Source organism: Sminthopsis crassicaudata, chromosome 1 (genome assembly GCF_048593235.1).
Source record: "Sminthopsis crassicaudata isolate SCR6 chromosome 1, ASM4859323v1, whole genome shotgun sequence".
In the NCBI taxonomy this organism is placed as follows: domain Eukaryota; kingdom Metazoa; phylum Chordata; class Mammalia; order Dasyuromorphia; family Dasyuridae; genus Sminthopsis; species Sminthopsis crassicaudata.
In genome coordinates, this window is record NC_133617.1 from 352,263,751 (window position 1) to 352,285,618 (window position 21,868).

General features: G+C 36.6%; 1 protein-coding gene across 1 annotated transcript in view; it reads left to right on the plus strand.

Annotated features, from left to right (window-relative positions):
• Positions 1–1,115: 1,115 nt before the first annotated feature.
• Positions 1,116–21,868, plus strand: part of GALNT1 (polypeptide N-acetylgalactosaminyltransferase 1) — a 149,978-nt gene continuing 129,225 nt past the window's right edge. The window contains 1 exon segment of the mRNA XM_074279217.1: positions 1,116–1,302. The gene's annotated coding sequence lies outside the window, so the exon portion shown is untranslated.

Consider the following 21,868-nt stretch of genomic DNA (forward strand, 5'->3'; position numbering starts at 1 on the left):
GTGCAATCTAGTGACTGTCCTCTTTGCAGTTCCAAGAACAAGATCTCTTAATTCTAGGTAATTTCCATTGCCTGAACCTCACGCCTTGAATGCTTTCCTTCTTTATGTCTGCCTTCTGGTTTTCCCAGTTCCTCTGAGTCTCAATTAAAATCCCTCCCATTCTTCCCTATTTTCTGCTTTTTTTTGCCTTTGTTTTTATCCCCCAAACACAGCACATTTCCTGGCATGTAGTAGGTGCTTCATAAATGGTAATTGACTGGCATCCAGAATTGTACCAGTCCATTAAGAAGTGAATTAACCTGTTACAAAGGCAAAACCTAGCCAAAGGGAGTCAGTCTAGGAGGAACTAAAGAAGTAGTTCTTTATACTTGTCTTACAGGACATCACAGCAATACATCCAAGTTTAACTTCTGCTTTTGGAATTATTGCAAGAGCCTAAAAAATGTTTTGTGCTACTCTTAGAAAGCAGGGGAGATGAGAAGGGGGTGGGGGAGGAAAGATAGCACAACAAACTGGAGTATTTTCTCCGGGGAAATTTAGTGTGTTTGTTATTATTTACAGCAAGGATCACAGAAACTCTCTCGTGGAAAGGAGCTGAATATCTACGGGGGGATTAGACCCCAGGCCCTCCGACTCCATTTACAGTAAGCTTTCTACTAACTCAAAATATAGGGCAGGAGAAGGGCAGAAATCACAGACTATGAAACAGGGGAGAGAAAGGAATGAGGAAGAGAAAACGGTAGAGAAGGGAGAAGGAAGAGTAAAAGAAGTGAGAGGGGAAGAGGAAGGGGAGAGAAAGTGAGGGAGAGGTAAGAGAAGATAGGGAAGAAAAGAAAAGAGAAAAGGAGGGAAGAAGAGCCGGAGGAAAGGGGAGAAAACAGGAAAAGAGGAGAGAATGGGGAGTTAGGAAAGGATGAAGGGAAGAGAGTCAGGGAGACAGGGAAGGGGAGGGAGAGTGGGACTGGAGAGATGTGGAGGAAAGGAAAAGATGGGGAAAGAAGGGGAGGTGGAAGAGGACGGTGGGAAGGAAGAGAAAGAAAAGAGGGGAAAGGAGGGAAGGGGGAGGGGGGAGATGTGGGGAGAAAAGGCGGAGGGGAGGGGTAGCGCCGAGGAAGAGCCAGAGGCGCACAGGGAGGAAGGTAGAGTAAAAGGGAAGAAAGGCTATAGGAAAAAGCGGAGGAGGCGAGTAAGAGACGCGGAGAAGAAGCGGCCGCGGCGCAGCAGCTGCCCTACCCCAGCCCCGTTACCACCCAAGCTCGCAGGACACTCCGCACACCCACGTGGCTCTCAAGGTGCATCCGGGTAAGCAGTAGTGGGGGCGGGACCGGCGACGACGCGTGGAAGTAGGGAGGGGACTCGCACACACGCATCGACACTCGTAGCGCGACCGTCCGCGCTCCGAGAGCGGCGGGGAAGCTTCCTCCGAGCGCCCTGCAGTGCTCCCCTCCCCCACTGCCTCTCCTCCTCCTCTTCCTCCTCGTCCCTCCTCCTCCTCCTCCTCCTCCCCCTGCGCCAGCTGCCAGCCGCCAGCCGGAGCGGGGGAGCCGGGCTAACGGTTGCCGCCGCCGCCAGCGCCGTCGTCAGGAGCGCCGCCTGCCGCAGCTCGTCCGCGCGCCGGCCCGGGGAGGAGCTCCCAAGGCCATGGAAGCCCGGCGCTTCTGAGGCGGATCCGGCGGCGCCGGGGCCCGAGAGCGGAGGCCAAGCCCGCGGCGGGGACTAGCGGCTTCGGCAGCAGCGGCAGAGACGAGCAAGATGAGGCACGGCCGCCCGGGGGCGTGCGGAGCCGGGTCCCTGCGCGCGGCGCCCTCCGTGTAACCCCTGCCGGCCGCGGACCCCTGTGAGCCCGGGGCCCGCGGGCGCCCGGAGCCGGCCTCCGACCCTCTGCCCCTCCCCTTTCCCCCTCACCGGCCGGCCAGCCTGCCCGCCCGGGGCGGCAGAGGGGCCGCAGCGGACACGGCGGGCGCGCTCCTCGGGGCAGCGGTCGGGAGTCCGCGGCTGCGGGGAGGCGAGGAGCCCAGGAACAAGAAGGGGAGCCCCGGGAGACGACGCCGGCCCCGGCCCCGGCCGCCTGCACCCGCGTCCTCCCGCACCGGCCCGGGGCAGGGCCCCCAGGGACCACGACCGCGACGAGAGGAACCCGAGGAGGAGGTGAGGGCTTCCCGGGCAGTGCCCGGGGCTGGGGGGGCGGGGAGAGGGAGGAAGGCGGCCCTGGTCGTGACCGTGGCCGTGGCCAGTTCCCTTTTTTTTGTCCAGCGTCTCCGAGGGAACTTGTTCTGACGCCCTGCGGATGCTGGTGAGGGGCGAGAGACTAACCTCCGGCGCTGGCCGGCGGGTGTCCTGGGTGCCTCTTCCCAGGCACGGTCTTGGCCCTGCGGTACTCGCAGTCACTCCACCCGGGTCCCTCGGGCTTGTGGCCGCGCTCCTGTCTGTCCGGGAAACTTATCCGAGATGGGGGGAGTCCGGAGGAATAATAGCTACATTCACGTCCGGAGCCCGGCCTTGTGGACTTTGGCCGCTCACGTTCTCTGGAAACATCCTTTCTTTTGCTCGGGAATGGGAGGTCACAAGTGACCGATACCGCACATCCCACCTCCCACCCCCCTCCATCCCCATCCCGAGGTAGGGGGCACCCAACCTCATGGCTGGCTTGAGCCGAAATCGGAAGCAGCTTTTTTTTTTTTTTTTTTTTTTTTTTGCAGCTGCTAAAAGCAGCGACTTCTGATTCAACTGTAGTTTGACATTAAGTTAGGAGTTGCTTTTCTTTACAAAAAACGGAAGTTTTTTGTTAAAAAAAAAAAAAAAAAAGAACATAAAACCCCCTACATCCTAGATTAATATGGCCGTGGCACTTAAACTAATGGGGAGGACTTTGGAGCCACGGTGGTTAAGACCTGGACCTTTCTGTTTCTTGTGTGTGCTGGAGAAGGGTAGGGAGGAGATGCTGGGTGTTGCCAGGTAAGTAGCTGAACCCTTTCTAGTTCTGTAAGAAGCCAGAAGGATTTACTACCGTTCCCTAAGTTAGTAGGCCTCAATAACTGACTGATAACATATAAGTAACCCCTTTCTTCCCCCTCTTCCCTTCCTCTCCCCTTCACATTTTCAGAGATTCCTTGAACTGTAATATTACAGTACTATTGATAATGTTATCTTTCCCATATGAATTAATAAAATTTTATGATATGCCACATTGATGATGAGTCAGTATTTTAAATTTTTCTAGAAGTCGTGGTGGTTTGCATTGAAATTTCTGCCTCACCTGGGTAGTTCTTACCTAGTGAGGAAGGATTGTGTGTATGTGTGTGCAGAGTGTGACTGGAGAACGTTTCTTTGCATCAGGCTTATGACCTTGGCCTCATTATGATCATAATGCTCAAACCATTCAAACTAAGTAGTCCCCAGACAGAAGAGATTATGTATTTTGAATGTGTATTTAATATGGTGATTCCTCATTGGGGTGAGGAATTGACCCCTAACCTCAAAGACTTTGCCTGTGAAATAAAACTTACAGTCAATCCAACAATCCTAAAAATCTTGCAGGTAGGAGTAAACTGCCTTTTGAAGACCATTCTCAAAAAGCTTAGAGGCTCATCACCCGAAGGTTATAACACCAGTCAACCAGCAACATTTAATAAGCACCTACTAAGAGGTGAATGGGGAGAATATAAAAGAAAAAACAAAAGTAGTTTGCCTATTTCTTTTAATAAGGTGAAATAGAGGGGGAGACAACATTTATGTGGAAAGGCATATAGAAAATAACTATAGATGGGAGTAGATGAAAGATAACTTTAGAGGGGAAGGCACTGACATCTGTAGAGACCAAGTAGTGCACTTTTATCATAGTTTGTTAAATTGACTACTAAGACTAAAAAGGGTTGTGGTTTGTATTGATTGAGATATAGTATTCATGAAATGAAATCATTCTTTTGAGGAATTGTTTTATCTGTAGCACATAAATTGGACAGTGAATTGATATAGCTGATTGATAGAATGCTGGACTTGGAGCAGTCAGAAATGCTTGGTTCAAAGCTGACCTATCAGCTATCAGCTAAATAAATCAAAGCCATTCAGTATATCAGTCTTTTTCTTCATCTGCAAAATAAGGATAATACCATTGGTTATTGTTGAGGATTGTTGTGAGGTTTAAATGTAAAGGGTTTTTCAGATCTGAAATACTTATAAAATTCATTATTTGGATAAAACATTTATGTTGTATAATGAAAGAACCTTCAAGGGAAGAATTGTGTGATGACAAAGAATTGTAGCATCCTAGAGTTGGAAGGTATCTTAGAAGTCTACTTCTATTTCCTACTTGAAATATGAATTCCCCTTATGTGTCTTGCATGAATTCATCTATCCATTTGAGATTAAAGCCCTGAATTCCAGAATAGATATTGCATGTGATTTCTACCTCCTGCCTAAAACAGGCCAACTGTGTTTAGCCTGCTTGTAATACATAATTACTTTAAAATACCAAAGCAGCAATATTTTGACTAATAAATCCTCCAGTAACAAAGCCCCATTATAAGGAAGTTGGTCACAGAAAAAAGAAGTTAAAAAATCACAGAAATAGAATAGATTGGATCATATGATAAAGCTGATTTCTTTTACGCTGAATGGGTTATAAAACTGGAGAGTCTTCCTGGATAGTTAATAGTGATTGGATTTTTATGTTATTATGAGCTTCAAAGATCAGAGATCTGAGGAGGTCAGGTAGGAGAGAAATTTGCTGCTTTTATTTTGCATCCAGAAGAACCAGAAACCAGATTTTTTTTTTTTTTGACTGTCCTTTGTAACTCCTTGACCCCTGTTTTATACCCCTGTTAATGCAGAAAAGGAAGTCTGTAGTAAAAACTAGTGGGATGTGTGCCTCACATGTATTCAAAAGCACAAAAAGGTATATATACACACCATTTTTTTCTAATTTATATATGTTCTATAACATCAAGTCAAATGTTAAAATTCTTTTCAGAATGCATATTTTATATATTATCTAGAACATATGATTTTAGTTAATATTTTTTGCATCATAATTTTCTATTTTTTGCTGTCTAGAATGTATTCCTATCCTCTTATTTTTCCCTTTGTTAAAGTTTCTTAGAACAAAGTATGTTGTTGGAATACACTAAAGAGATCATTGTATTATGCCCTTTACTACATATCATTTGAATTAAGCATTGTTCCAATTTCTGATTTAGTGGATAAAGCTAGAGAGCTCTGAAGAGTATATGTAAAAACACTTTGAAACTACACACACAAAAACTAAGCCAGGGCCATATGATAGTAAAAAAAAATTAGATTCCAAAAAATAGACATAAATGATTAAAATTACTTAATTTCAAAATGGAGAACTGACAATGTAATATTTTAATTCATGCAATGTCCTAAGCAGTTCTCTAAGATCATAGCTTGTAGAGAAGCTGCCGATTTGAACTGGTAGAAGGAGCTTCCTTGTCTGAAAAAATTTCCTATACTGATGAAATGACAGATCTAGTCCCTTTTATTAATGCAACAAATACCTTTATAAAAAAGTTAGTTTATATATTGTTTTTGTTGTGTCTGAATCTTTGACCCCTTTTGGTTTTTTTTTAAGTTTAATCTGCTTTATTAACATTTTCCCTATCACTTTTTTCTTAAAATCTAGACAATTAAAAAACCCCAGTAAATTAAAATTGGATATCTAGGATTTGCCTAATTCCAAGGTGTAAATATGCCCCCAGAAAATTCAAGAATCAACTTTTAGCTCCAGCAGTTTCTAGCATACTTTTTCATGTAGATTTCTATTTTTTAGCTTGAGATTTCACCCTTCTGGGCCTTTCCATCTTTTTTTAAAAATAAGGAAACTTGAGGCAGGCAGGGTTAAGTGACTTTCCCAGGGTACATAGCTAATAAATGTCTGAGGTTGGATTTGAACTCAAGTCTTCCTAACTCTAGGCTTCATCCTTTGCTCCACTTAGCTTTATCTATTTTATCTATTTTATTTCTATTAGTTTTATCTACTATCCACTTTATTGTTAGGAAAATTTGAATATTAGACTATGTGAGGAGCAGCATGGGTCAGTAGACAAGAAAAGATTTAGGGTCAGAGGATCTGATTTCTAATCTCACTTCTATGTGAAGTCTTCTATGAAGACATGTGGCCATGTCTCTAACCTTCCCTCAGTATCATTTTTGTTGCTTCTTCAAGTAACATGCATTTTAAAATGTAATTCATTTCCACATTATGACAAATTAAATGAGCAGAGGCAAAAAGAGAGGAAGGAAAATGTAATCAATCTATAAAGAACTACATGAGGACTCAACCCAAATCTCTCCTCTTCCATGAAGCACCTGTCTTCAGCCATACAGTTTGTATTCTCTGAGCTTTTATGGCATTTAGTGTTGTTATACCACACTTAATTCTATTTTATGTGTTTTGGGTGTAGATTTCCCATCTGGATAGTGAGTCAAGAGGCTGAGAATATTTCTTAATAGAGTATATAATAGATATAACATCTGCTTGTGAACTGTAAAGCACTATACAAATGTAAGGACATATTGTTTTTGACAGTGTTGAAAGAATACTTGTTGATAGGGAAGCTTTGTAAATTCTGAAGTATTATCAGATAAACTATTTTTGTAACAGAATCTTAGAATTTCAGTGGTTACTGTAATGGATAGCTTTTACAAAGTAACCTTCACTGGAGCTTTTCAAGTAGAGATAGATAACCTCTTTAGGATTTTTTAGGGAGATTGTAATTCAGATACAAGTCTGACTAAATGATCTTTGAGATCTCTTCAAACTCTGAGATTATTTATTTCTGTGAAGTCATTTAGAACAGCTCTAATTGAAGTTTAAATCTGATCCACATTTCTAATTAATGGCCTTGTGGAACTCCAGAGACAGGAACATCACTATCTTATGAGGTAGCCCAGTCGACCTTTTGACTACTCTTATTAGAAAGTTCTTATGTTGAGCAGAAATGTTTTCTTTAATTTCCATCACTTTTCTCAATTCCCATAGATAGAATTAATAGTCAACTGATTCTCATGCCATGACATTGAATCCCCTTAACAGTCCAAATCACTCATGGATCTGTTTCATCCAGTTTTTCTTTGTCCTTTCTAATATATAATTACCAGAGCTGAGTGCATTTTAAATGTTACCCAACTGACTAGTTTAGTGTATAGTTGGACCATCAACTCCCTTATTTGAGACACTATTTCTATGTTAGAATCTATATTAGAATTAAGTTAATTATATGTGAGCATAGAGCTCTTGTCCCAAAAACTTGCCCATCAGTTGACTGCATTTAGTATACATATAAGATTGTGTTTTTTTGGCTTTTTCAGTTGCTCTTGTCACATTGATAGCACTTAGTTGAGTTTAGAGTTCACTAAATCCTCAGGTCTGTTTCACATGTGTAGTTGTTTAGTCATGTCCCCTCCATCCTGTATTTCCTCGTGAAGTTGCTTTTTAAAAAAATAGGACTTTATACTTATTGCTTTTTGGTTGGTTTTTATTAGATTTTGTTAATTGTCCCAGCCTATCAGACTTTTTTCCCTGTAGTTCAATTCTGTTATCCAGCATATTAACATGAAATTGGGAATTAGAGCTGCTAGTAATTCATGCTGCTGGGGAGACTAAGGCTGAGTTTGGGAATTGTCAAACTACAAAAAAGCTAAAGCCAAACAGGCATTGAGTCTAGTATCATTATGATGTTACCCCAGGAGTAAAAGCCCACTGAACTTGATTGACTGTGCCAATCAAGTTGAGAACTAAGCCTTGGCTATTGTACTTTTACTTGGAGAAAATAGAGAAAGCCATAAGGTCCAATTGTTTGCAAATTTGATAAACGTGATAGATTTATCTTCAGGTTTTTTATTAAAATGTTGAATAAAGCAGGACCATGTACAGATGATCCCTACATAGCGCTCTCCTAAAGACCTTTTTTTATATTGATACAGCACTGGATTTGATAGTTCAAAAAGTTCCTGAATTTTCTTGTACTGTAATCTTATCCACAAAGCATTTATTAAACAACCTACTATGTACTAGGCATTGTGTTCTCTCACCATGATGTTGAAAGAGACCAAATTTTTAAAAGTTCAGTATTAAAAATAGCATAAAATATAATTATACTCTAATTAAAGTATGTGCATCATTTTTTGGTTCTACTCTTTTCATTTTGTTTTATTTTTCAAAAGTTTTTCCAGATATCTTATCCATATATTCTTCATTGTCTTCATGTTAATTGTATTATAACATCCCATTACATTTATTTAACCATTCTTTAAGTTGGCCAAAATATAATAGGCATTGATATAAGATTTAAGATAAGGGTATAATCTATATGGACAGACTATTTCTTTGAATAGCCACCATTTCTGATGATTAAAGGAAAGCACATGTTTAAGTTTTGGAGGGAAATCGAAGTATTTATATTCATTGTAACTTGAGATTTTTGATGTCAGAATTCTTTATCAATGTCTTTTTTTTTTTTTTAACATTATCATAATTCCCCCCCCCCCACACACACACACCAGAGAGCCATTCCATAATATTTAAAAGGCAAAAAAAAAGAAAAAAGAAAAGCAGCAGAATTGGGGAAAAAAATCTGAAAATATGTGCAATGTGCCACAGTTAGAACTTCTCATAATTTCCAATGTCTCTCCTCTGTGGAACCATTCTTGATCTCTACCGCCACTTTGACCACCCTTTTTGTCCAGATCTGAAGGGAGAAAAGCCTAGGACTCCTAACCTCAAGAGCCTTTGGAATAGCAATGATTCTATCCTATTCCAGTGGGTAGTATTCTGGCATCTACTCCTACAGGTACTATATCCATATCTATTGAATACTCAGAAAAGAAAGTTCTTGTCACTAAAGGCCTACTAGTTATTCACAGTCACTAGGTTCCTTATAAGAAATTGATATGATTAGAAATATTCAAAAATTTTTTCTCTTCTAAAAGCTTTTTCCCCCAATTTTCCCTCTTAAAGTTTATAGATGTTCAAGAACTGAGGTCTTTTTTTAGGGAAAGAGATTAAAGGCAATAACCAAGCTTATCTTTCTTAGTCCTTGCCTTCTCCATCTCCTGAAGTATTGGTCTATTGAAGCATTCCCGGAAAGTGCCTTTCTTTGCTACTCAAAGGATTGATTTAGATCCCTGGGAAGAAGCTATTCCTTTTAATCCAGAGTGATGTGAGAATGGATTGATTAGAGACTACTGTTTGGGAATGTTGCTCTCAAACTTGTATTTTAACACTATAACATTTTTTTTTTTTTAGAGTCCCGCAAATAGCAAGTCATCTTGGGGATACAGAGGTATCAGAAAGGGGCTGATAAAATAGAAATGCAATTCTAACACTTTTTTAAAAGATAGAAGTGGCTTAGATATTAAAATAATATTAAATTAAACACTGTAGAGAACTAGACATTTTCTACAATAATTATAACCTCTGAAACCTTTGGAATAAGGATTATGTGCAAGAGATGAAGTAATTCCAACCAGTAAAAAATCGATGAATCAACAGTAGAAGAAGGCTGATTAAACCTAATCCCTAAAAAATTTACTTAGTACTCCTCCCATATTTTTCATTATACCTGTATCAGCAGTACTGCACAAGCCTACTTGGGCCTACCACATAATTCTACTTTGTTCTCTTCTATGTCTAGAGTTGCAAAAGACTGAAGCTTTCTCAGAATTTGTTATCACTCTGTGTGACAGAGTGGAAGGAGAAGAAGAACTGAGGAAAAGAGGAAACAAGAGTGGGATGTGAGGGTGACATTCCACTAAGTTTGAAAGTAGGAACACACTTGAAGCCACTTCTGTCACCCTAGATGTTAGCCTTGGGGCAAAACCTAAAGCTAGTGAATTTTGAAGGAGGTACTAGTGAGGCTCAGTAACCCTAAAGGAAACAATACTAAAGGAGGAGTCAGTCAATTATAGTGTGCTTAACAGAGAAAAAAGGCTGAAATTGCCAGCAATCTCAGGAGGAAGAAAACTTAATTGAAGATCTTGATCACAAGATGCTTGATTGCCTAGTGGATAGAATACTGGTTCTAGAATCAGAAAGACCTGAGTTCATATGTGGCCTTAGACACTAGCTATATGATCATGGCCAAGTCACTTAGGCGATTTGCCTTATTCTATTGGAGAAGGAAATGACAAACCACTCCAAACCATTAAGATGTTCTCTTAGCTAGGGAACATCCAAGAGATAGTATTGGCGTGTTTCAGGGGGTAATGAAGAATCCGATGTGACTAAACAACACAGAAGCAGATCAGCCAATTTTTAAGATATTAATAACAGAAATGGAATATTGCTTCCAGGTCAGGTAAAAGAATCCAAACATCTAAGAATAAATATTTAAAGACAAAGGAGAAAGAATACTTGATGAGGCAGAAACCTCATGGATTCCAAAGAGGGCGTGGAACCACAATTGCTTGTTTGTGAATGCTTTAAAAGAAATGAAAATTAAGAAAGTAGAATTTTTTCATAATAGTAATAATTAACAAAATAGAAAAATTTGAACCCATAGTGGCAAGTCTTACAAAGTGAGGAAAAGAATAATTGCTTGGGAATGCAAACACATCATAGTAAAGGACTATCTAGAAGAAAAGAGGTAAAGAATAGTAACTTTAAAGAGAATATGATCTTCATATGAGCAAAACATTGATCCTAAAGAGAGGATGCTTAGAGATAATTTAAGAATATAGATCTTTGAGAAGAACTCAAGTCAGAAAATCTGAACACTTATGCAAAAAAGTTGCCCAGAACTTCTGAACACAGAAAACAAAGTGACAATAGAATGAAAACAAATTACTTCTAGAAACAAAAACAAAACAATTATATGCTGCAAATTGCAAGACGAAGGTTAAATTGAAAAAGGAGAAAGAAACGGGCAAATCTTAATTTAGTTATAGGAGGGTGTACCATCAATAAATGCAGAAAGAGATAGTCTGTAAAGGGAGATTGTGACATAGGTCCAATCTACTGATGTTTGGTACTTAGTGAGACTGCTCTTTATGCTTCTTATGCTTATCATAGGTCATTATCTTTCCTATCTTCTGAAAGAATTGGAATTTCTAAGAGTAAAGCACAAAACAAAAAAGGGAGGTTGGGGGAATATCTACAAGCCATCGATATAGAAATTTAAGAAGAGGGAAACAGTTAACTCAAAAAACTTTAATTCCCTGATAGATGCAAAGATTAAAGAAGGACTAAATAAATACAAGAGCCATGAATCAAAAAAATAAAAGGCTAGACTATACAGAAAGAAGAAAACTAAGGAAGAGGGTGAGTGAAAAATTACTTTTTAGAAAGAAGGCACAGAAAAGGAAATTTTAAAATCTGACAAAAGTTGAAAGAAGGATAGTTTACTGTGGAACTGAGAGAAGAAATAAATAGCTAGATTACAAAAAAGAAAGGAACTAAGGAGCTAATCAAAATCCTAAAATTTGGGAAAAGTCCATAAATAGAAGTGGGAGGTTCCTCACTGATAACAGTGTTAAAACATAAAAAGCTGTACTTTTAAAATTTAATCTATACTAGTAGAATCTAGTGTTATTAGTGAGAAAAAGCTATCTGTTCAAAGTTTTTTTTATAGTAGAATATTTATAATTGAAAAAAATTGGAAGCACTCTAAAATGTTCATCAGCAAGGGGAATGAATGGTTAAATAAAGTTATAGTATATTAGTGGATATATATATATATATAATGGATAATGATTAAGATTGAGAAATATAAGAATCTTAAATTTAGAGGTACAAGTGTAAATGCAGTGAAACTTCAAGTAGAAAAGGTTGTGACTTTTCCAAAACCCCAGATTTAGTAAATGGAAGTACTGAGATTTGAACCCAATTCTGTTGATTCTAAGTATATCATTAATATTTTTATCTATGGTTCTCTTCTTGGGATGTAATAGATGACTTTTATAATATCAATATTTTGGTCTCTTCAAGTAGACTAAAACAATTATTTCAGTTCAGTTAAATTAAACATTTAAATGCATACTCTATAAGGCACTTGCAAATACAAAGAGTCTAGTATTTTCTTGCATGTATGCTTTTCTTCCATATCTATTTTTTCCCCTTTGGAAAAAACCCAATGCCTTTGCTGGGTTTTTGTTTGTTTGTTTGTTTGTTTGTGTTTGTTTTTTAACACACATTTATTTCCAAATATGCTCCTTTCTCTTCTCAGTGAGCCTTCTTTTGCCGAACTTCTTCCTCTTTATTGAGCTTACAATTTCTTTAAAAGCTGCATATTTTATATAACTCTGCTTTCAACATCATTCAAAGTTAAGGAAAGGCACCAAACTCAGCCACATTTTAAATTTTAATTATCCTTCTAATATGATGTAAGTTGTGTTGGGCAAATTTATGTTGATATTGTTTTATAGAAATAAAAATTTTAAAAAGAGCACAGATATCAGAGTTGCCTTTTTGATGAATGATGCCTATTCCACAGAGAGGGAAAGGATTGATAAAAGTATAGTGAAATTTTTAGATGGAAATGAGCAGGTGAGTTGTGAATTTACTAGTAAAGTAAAGAGATTGCCTTCTAAGTGAAGAGAGTATTCCTGGGATTATGGAACTGAGGAAAGTGGAAAAAGATTGGATGTAAGTCTTTGGGGAATATAATGAGAAGTCAGAGAGCTAAAAGGCTTTCCCTGCTGCAGCAAAGCTAGCATAAGTTTGTAGTAAAATCAAAGACGCCTTTGTGACTTTTTCTAGCAAAACTGGAAAACCTGAGAGTAGCAATTATCTAGCATTGGGATACATTGAATATTTAAGAGAGGGTGAAAGATTATAGGGTACTATCAAGATTATTGAAATGGTTAACTATAACGTCCAGTCTGAGTAAGGAAGTAAAGCCCGTAAAATATTAAGGATTGTTAAAATTGGGAGGGGTCAAAGCACTAGAGGTTACTAGGATTGTAGAATAGCTTCAGTAGGAATGAAGAAACATTAAGTACAATGAAAGAAGGTTGTGACTATAACTGGATCATCTTATGATCTGATCCATAAAGTCCATATAACATCTCTTACCTTTATGCAGTCAAAACTGTCTTCTTTCAAGGTTTAGGTCATATCCAAAAAGCCTTCTTGGTTTTCTTCCCCCTTCTCCAACAGAATAGTTTCTCCCTTTTCACATTTTCCTACAATATTTTGGATCTCTTAACACCATGATATCCTAACTTGTATTAAACTTATCTATGCCAGTGTAACCTTTTCCCCCTTTTCTTTTCTTTCTTTCCCAAGGGGGAGGGGCGACTCAGGGCATTTGCCTTTTATATATTTTTATTACTAGTGCTATCACAGTGCTTTTTGGGTACAGTAAGTGCTTAATAAATGTTTGCTGGATTTTCTGTTATAAGATAATGGTAGTGATAAAGATAGAATTGTTTGCATGAACATACTTAACAGTTTTGATTTTAAGTATTAATATATGAAAACTATGACAAATTATCTTGCTATATAATTAATTAAGATACTAAATATAAATTTATAAATGCTTTTTTATGATCGGTACATTTTGCTTAGGGCAGAAGTAGATAATTCTGGGTGTTCATACCCAAATGAGTCCAGGTAGCCAGCCTCTCCTTGTTCTGTCCCAGCCTCTCTTTGTTCTGTACTGACAACTCTCAGCCTTCAGAGGTAGTTGTGGTTGGTCCACTTGGTATGTTCTGGGAACCTGATTGTGAAATCTGTCACAGATTGTCAATTTTTTCTCAAGGCCATTTGAAGTATTGGGGGTTCTCTTAACTTCCTGTTTATCCTATGGTTATAGGAACTTACTCCTAAAACTGATTATTCTATAAGACAAATAAAAAAGATTATTAAATGTTTTCACAAACAAATTAGTTGAAAAATAATTCCAAAGAACTTGAAACTTAGGAGGAACATAAATGATAATACTTTGCTAAATGACAGTGTTGAGGAAGGGAGTTTTCTGATTTAAAAAAGGTGAAATCATTAATATAGTGAAGTTGTTGTTGTTGTTTAAGTGCTCAAGGAAAAGTTTGGTAGGGATTTGCTAATCCAAAATATTATCCAGAATTCTGCTGGGTGGTTCTGGTCTTGTTCAAGAGTATACTTAGAAATTTTTACTGACCATAGGTATTTATTTTCATAAATAGATTATTATTATCCTGTGTCAGAATTCTCAGGTGTTCCTCTGTCTCCAGAGTGCTAAAGTGGCAGCAACTTTGAAGAATCTTCTTTTTGGGGAAGAGTTTCATTTTTAAAAAAAGTGAAATGTTGTAAAAAGAAGTTCATAGTGCTAATCTCTGGATGAGGGACATTTATTTTGAGTCTTAGTGTTCAAGAATAGTAAAACTGATATGCAGATTAGGGGAGGGGGACTCAGGAAAGGCCTCATAGGCAATAGCATAAAACTTAACTTTCTTAAAATATTCTCACATAGTAAAGTTCACTTGTATACTTAAAACACAAGTACTTTGTACTTTCTTAATGGTAATTTTTACTTTAGTTTTCTTCTAGTTGTTCTTATCTAGCCTCAATGTATTCTCTAGTTCCAAAATTTTGATTCTGCCACAAACATCCTAAGGCTATGAATTAAGTTTATTTAATGAAGCTACTGTTATAAGTAAGATACCAGAAGTTTACTAGAGATTAGCAGTGACTAGAGAGGTTCTTATTAGTCCTTTGTACAATTGCTAGGGGGAGAATTTTGAGACTAAGATCTGAGAAAGTTTTAGCTAAAGATTATTAAAAAGCAAGTGAGTGGTAAAATAGGCTTATTAAGGAACCATTTTATTTTTATCATTTTTTTTTAAATTTTACTCTTTATTGGTGGTGTGATCTTGGATAAATATCTCTAGATATCAGGTTTTTCACCTATAAAAAAAGAAAAGATTGGACTAAATGTTCTCCAATATGTTCTTCCTTTCTAGCTCAAATTTCCTGGTTCTTAGTTTGAGAAATGGGCAGCTAAGTGGCAAAGTCAATAGAATTTTAGGATTGTAGTCAGGAAAACTCAACTTCCTGAGTTCAAATGTAGCTTCAGATACTCCCTAACTCTGTGATACTCAGCAAGTCAGTTTATCTCAGTTTCCACATCTGTAAAGTGAACTGGAAAAGGAAATGGCAAGCCAATTCCGTATCTTTGACAAGAAAACTTCAATTGATGTCACTAAGAGTCAGACATGACTGAACAACCACTGAACAAAAGTTGGGGGAATGATATGCATTTGAAAATTCAAATAACATTTGATTGGTATGTGTGAAATCAGAAGTTCTAAAACCAGTGAGGCAAATGAAAATTATTTGTTTAAATATTTTTTAAAAGGCAGTAAATAGGAAGTTCTTTAAAATCTTTATCAGAATAAACAGTAGTTTTTTGTCAAAGCAAAGGCTTAATTGTATCTGAATCTTACCTTTTTCTTCCCCCCCCCACCCCCTTTCAGCTTTCTTTTGTATATTGTTTTCCCATAACACGGGGTAGAGATCCAAGGAGCTTGCTGTGACTCTTTTCCTTATTTGTGCCCATATACAGTATCTTAGCACAGTATCTGGCAAATAGAAAGTGCTTAATAAATATTTCTTGAATTGAATTATCAATGTGAATAAAATAAAAGAATAAATCAATAAAGCATATGTTAAATACTTACATTTTGCAAAGCACTATGCTAAGTGAGGCAGTCCCTATTCTCAAGGAGCTCACATATTAATGGTGGAAACAATGGCCATATAAAAGGTTTCAAGGCAAATCAAAAAATCAGAAGGTCTCATGGTCCTTTAATGTTCAGTAGATCATAATGATTCCTTTTTATTGTCATTTCCTGAACCTTTTTGAACACTTGACAATACCAAGGATTTTAGTGGCAAGAACTTTGTTTTTCAGAGTCTTTAATAGATGTTACTTTAGTAGCTGCTGCTTGCAAGGCTGAAATTTCACAGGGGCTGCTTCCCAGTTTGATGGCTGACACATTGCTACACCAAAGGAGATCCCAGGCTATCTTTATGAGAGGTTGAGGAAAGGTGATATTTAAGGTGGTGGTGATGGTTTGACTTGCTTGGCATATGCTGTTTCCTATTTCTTCCTTAAAGTGTGTTGTTGTTTTCTAGACTGTCTTACCTGCTGGACCTGACCTAGGAGGGGCAGCTGTAGGATTAGCCTTCTTCCCCAGAGAAATTAATCTCCTCCCTTAAATTATTAGCTGGTCCTTGGAAGGACCAGAATCCTAGGACTTCTAATGTCTATCTGTAAAATTGACTGTAATTTTGTATGTATAAAATATTTTTCATACTAGTTTCTAGAGCTTCACTCAATTTCCACCCCTCTAATTAGGCAGTTTTTGACTATATTACCTTTTTTTTTTGTTGTTGTTTTTGGTCTATAGGCTCCTTCTATTTTTTGCATGCAGCTTTTGGGTTCAAGAAACCTGAGTGTATATTGACGTGGTAATACTAGTCAACATGCTATTTATTTGTTATTGTTGTCATTAGCTTCTTGAGAAAAATAAAAATATGGGAGAGTATTTTAGCATTCATTGTTCACATGTTTCATAATGATTTAAATGACTTGTTAATACTTTTAAAAATTTTGTAATTGCATAGAGCACTTAATCATTAGGTGAAGTTTCAAGACATATAATCATAGATACTGACAATATTAGAGGTAGAAAGGATCTTAGAGATTATTTAGTTCAGGAGTTCTTAACCTTTTTTTTTTTTTTTTTTTTTCATGGGACCTCTTTGGCAGTCAGGTAAAAGTCAATGGACTCTAGACTGTTTTTTAGGATAATTTTAAAATCATAATTTAAGAATGTTAAAAAATAAATTCAGTTTGAGGTTAGTGAAAATTAATTTTTTTTTCCCATTCAAGTTCATGGATCTTATGAAATTTATCTATGAACCTCAGGTTAAGAACATTTTTTTTTTAGTCTAGACCTCCCATTTTAGAGATAAAACCAAAAGAGCTCAAATGACTTATCCAAGATCACATAAGCAGTAACCAAAGAGTTGAGATTTAAATCTAGGTCTTCTGGCTCCTAATCCCTTCTTTCTATTACACCTTGACATTTAGAATTTTTTATACATGCTAATTGTCATTTTGTGGTCTTTTTTTAATTAATCGAAAAAGTATTTTGCAGAGTTGGGGGAAGGGAATGGGAGTTAGGATGTTTATAATTTAGATTTATAATTTCATTGGCGTAGTAAACCTTCTTGTGAAGAAATTCCCTCTCAACATAGTTGGGTACCTTCTCTGGAAATCATAATCTTAAGAGTTTCCTAAAGCAAAGCTTCTTAAACTGTGTGACCCCACATTGGGTCTCATAATTGAATATGGAGGTTTTGAAACTATGATTTATTATCAGTAAATGTTTAATTTGTAAACCTATTTTTATAAATCTAGGGGGTGGTGAGTAGAAAACTTTAAGAAGTCTTAGCCTAGAGCACTGGATCTTAGGGCTGCTGTGTATCACAGGCTGGAGTTAGATTTGAACCCAGGTTCCAGGTGGCTTTCTATAGTATCATGTGGTTTTTGCCAGGGATTTGATATTGAAAGTAACAAGAATATTCAAAACTCTTCTCAAAATATTAGGAGTCAAAAAAGGACCATAATAAAATGAGGGATGTATTATCTTAGTTTTGGAAAGCTTAATAGTGGTTTGAGTTACGAGTAGGACAAGTAAATTCCAGATATGGTTTTGAAAGAGTTTACAAGATCAGGGCTTTTTGTACTTGGACTGATAGTAAAGACCCAGAAGTAGTTAGGAGAAATAAATTTATATTTCAGTAAAGAGTAGGGAATAACTAATTCTCTAACATGTCATATAATTTGATACCTTTTAGTTTTTTTATCTTTATCTTTTTTTTATATGTTTTCTTATATTCACAAACAGTAGATATGTTTAGAAAATTTTCAGAGTTGTGTGGTATTTCCAGGTACATTAGGGAAATTTATAGAGGTCTAAGAATTGGTATGGAAGAATACTTGGTGGTAAAAAAAGGAAAGGAGTAAAAGGACCAGCCCTCGGGATTAGCAAAAGGAACAGTATATAGGTATATTTGTTGAATGCTACTCCAGAACTCATATACACATCTCAAATTTAGCATGTCTAAAATAGAATATATATTATCTTTTCTCCCAAACCCTCCCTCTTGATTTTTTTTTTTTTTTTTTTTTTAAGTTACTTGGGTTTGCAAACCTGGAGTCATTCTCATCTTTTTTACACTCTATATTCAGTGAATTGCTAAGTTTTGTCCATTTTGACTTCATAATCTTTTTCATTTCTCTACAATCACATAATTAACCACCATAGTTTAGATCTTCATCATCTCTTAGCTGGACTTTTGCCATAGCTTCTCTGTTCAGTTGGTCATTTAATCTTCCATCTCTCTCTTTTCCAAATCTTCTGTACAGTTGCCAAATTTATATTCCTAAAGTGCAAGCCTCACCCTGTCACTGTCCTGCTAGGAAGCCTCATTAATTCCCTAGTGCCTCTAGAATACAATTTGACATTGAAAAACTGTCATAGTCTTATTCTAAACTACTTTTCCAGACTGACTTCAAATTACTTCTTCACAAACTGTGTTTCATCCAAAACAGACTATTTGTTGCTTCCCTTATACTGTGTTCTGTCGCTATATCTCATGCCTGGACTGCTCTTCCTCTTTGCCCCAGCCATTTGGAATTTTTAGTTCCCTTAAGTGCTCCTTTTTACAATGGATTTTTTCAGATTTAACCCTAGGCCAGGCTCTCCCTTTTTGGCTTCCTCCAGTTCCCCCCACGATTATGGTTTATTTTGTTCTTATTAACCTATGTTGCATCTTCTACAGTAGAATATAATAAGCTCCTTGACGGCAGGCACATTTTCAGTTTTTAATTTCTGAATACTAAGGAGTCAAAAACTAATATAACTTCTTGAATTGAATTACATATAGTAGATTAAAATTGGTGCATTTTCCTTTCTTCCCATTTTTCTTGATTATTAGGAACATGGGGGCTTTCATTTTTACCTAGTAGAAAGGATCTTTAAAATAACATCCATTGATGCAAGCTTTTGGATTTCTAACCTGTCCCATGTTTATTTACCCAGGTAAATTCTTTTAAATCCCAATTGTATTATCTGTGTACATACTCCTTAACACCTTTTCATTATGGAGACCAAGGTCTTGGGAGACAGATTCATATGTTAGCCTACAATTTTCTAATCCCCTTCCTCCCTTCTCTCTTCCCTGTCCCCCACATTCTGGGTCTTTTCCAGTCCTTCCGCTTGCCAAGACTTGCTCTCTACATTTGTTCCAACGCAAGAAAATAGTAACTTGCTTGAAAAGAAGTTAGCTGATAATACTTTTGTAATACAATAGAAGGTGGAATTGTTGATGCTTTATTCCTTCCATTCACTTCCCATCATCACTCTAGGGAAAGTAGTAACAACATATATTTTCACCTCATCAGTGAAGAGGTGTTGGGGTTAGAGGGAGAAAAGGCAAGATAAATGTCCTGAAATTTGATCCAAAATTGTAGGTATTCGTGAGATTTTTAAATCAAAATTCTTTGACCATGATTATTCAGATTCTTTATTTGATTGATGGTAGTTTTGGCTCTACAAAAACAAAACAGACCCAGTTTCACAAACCCACTCCCACACATAGATTCATCAAAACTGAGAGTTTACTCGATATTTTTACACCGTAATCATTCAGAACATATTGACTTACTGTTTTTCACTTTGTTCTTGGCTGGGTAGCAGCTGCATCTTATCTCCCTCACTTCCTGTTTGTCTTTACTAGTGGGAAGTTGGTCTAAGTTTCTATTTTTTAAATTTTTTTTTCCTTTTAGTTTTCTTTTATTTTGAAAGATACTTTAGATTCCTGGTGGTTGTGGTGGTAGAGTAGTTTAAATCTTTGCATTATAAAGGTGAGGCACTCTCTCCCCTTTTAAGAAAACATCTAAGTCAACTTATGCTCTGTGTTAACAAATGTATTTTTACTTTGGGGCCATCTATTGGTAGATGAAAATAGTTTTGTTAATCAGAACTTTATGGAATTTTATTCACTCTAGTAGAATTTTACTTATTTTGTAAAATGTTGCTAGAATTGAGCCTTTAGTTTTCTTTGTTTAGATTATATGTTAAATCTGTGATCTAGATTCAGTCTCTAGTTCGTTAATTGCCTATTTGTGCTAATTAAAGCTCCAGATTTTATTTAACTTTTCCTTAATGGCATATTAAGTATCCTCAACAGCATAGATACTATAGAGATTGTGTTTTACTATAAGTATGCAATTGTTTCCAAAAATAAGGTTTGAAAAGACTGCACAAGCAGTGGGGGGGGGGAGACCTACAAAAATTTTATTTTGGGATCCTTTTTACTCTGAATAACTTTTAAAAACAATAGCTTATCTAGCCTTTTATAATTTGCAAAGCACTTTACACTCATCTCATTTGATATAATAGTCTTAAGAGTTAGAAAGGGTTTTTTTTTGTTTTTGTTTTTTTTGGAGGGGCAACAATTCTCTGACTTAAGTAATTTTTCTTTTGATTTAAACTGTAATTTTTTTAGTGTAGGGAATTCCTGGGAAATTTTCTTTACATCTGTAAATTGACATTTTACATATTTTCATTTTACATAGTTTCTGAGGTACTGAGAGAGTGAATCATGTATGCCCAGAATCATATATTCAGAATTTGTCGATGACAATTTTAATCCCTATCCTGAGCATGGTTCTTTATACTTAATGAATACTAATATCTTCCTTTTACAGCTAAGAACATTAGTAACCTTGCCCAGAGTGGTATCATCAGCAGACAAAATTTTGCCAAACCTAGATAAAACTGTAATTGGGAAATGCTTAACGAAATAAATAAAAATATAGTACAACATAGATAATATTAATTTGTGGTTTTCTAAGTCAATGTGGCCATAAGGATCCATTTCTCTTTCATTTTGACACTGCTATAAATCCTGATTGTGATATGGGAATTGAATTTAGTCCTATAGACTAAATCATCTGCTGCCTTAATCTAGTAGCATTTATTTATTATACAGAATAATTTTATTTTTTAGCTGCTTACATAGGAGTAATTTGTTTCTTAAATCTTTGAGACAGTTTACCCATTTAGAAACCTTTTGTTATAATTGACATCAGTTATTATTTGTGTTATATTTTCAAGAAATGAATTTTGAACTTTATGATTTAGTGTTACATTGAATCTTTCCTTTTGAGTAGATAGAAGAAGCCCTGACCAAATAAGTTATTAATTTGAGATTTTAATGATGTCCTGAGACATTTAAATGTTTGTCTTCATTTATCTAGGCTGGCATACAGGGCAAAACTTTCTTAGAATCAAAGATTGAACTATAAAATTGATCTCAGATATATCATCCAAGATATCTTCCTTTTTTAACAGATACTGATGGGTTAGTAGAACTCACACCTCAATTTTGTGTGAATACAATGGGATTATATATTTACTGAAAGCTCTTGCAGAAGATGTACATAAACACTTTTAAAAAATGTTTTACTATAGTCACCGAAAATAGTAATTAATTAATCTAATTTACTACAAGAGTAAAACCACATTTGTAGTGGTAACCAGCATGGATATTTGAAATGATTTTCAAATATTGTTTTTAGTGAAAATTTCTTAATTTATTCTCCAACAAATTTTTTACCTGAGATGTTATTATCTGCAACATTTATTGGTTGGTTTCATCATAGACTTTATTTTCTGCCTCATCTATTCCTCACCATCCCTTCTCCTTTGCTGGAAACTTGAATGAAAATACTTTGGAGCAATGAAATGGCCTGCTGAGGAAGGGAAGTTGATGATTTTGTAATCTGCAAACTGGGTAATCATCTTGTTTATAATTTAGAGCTGAATATTTTGTTTGGTTCAGCAGGGGTCATGT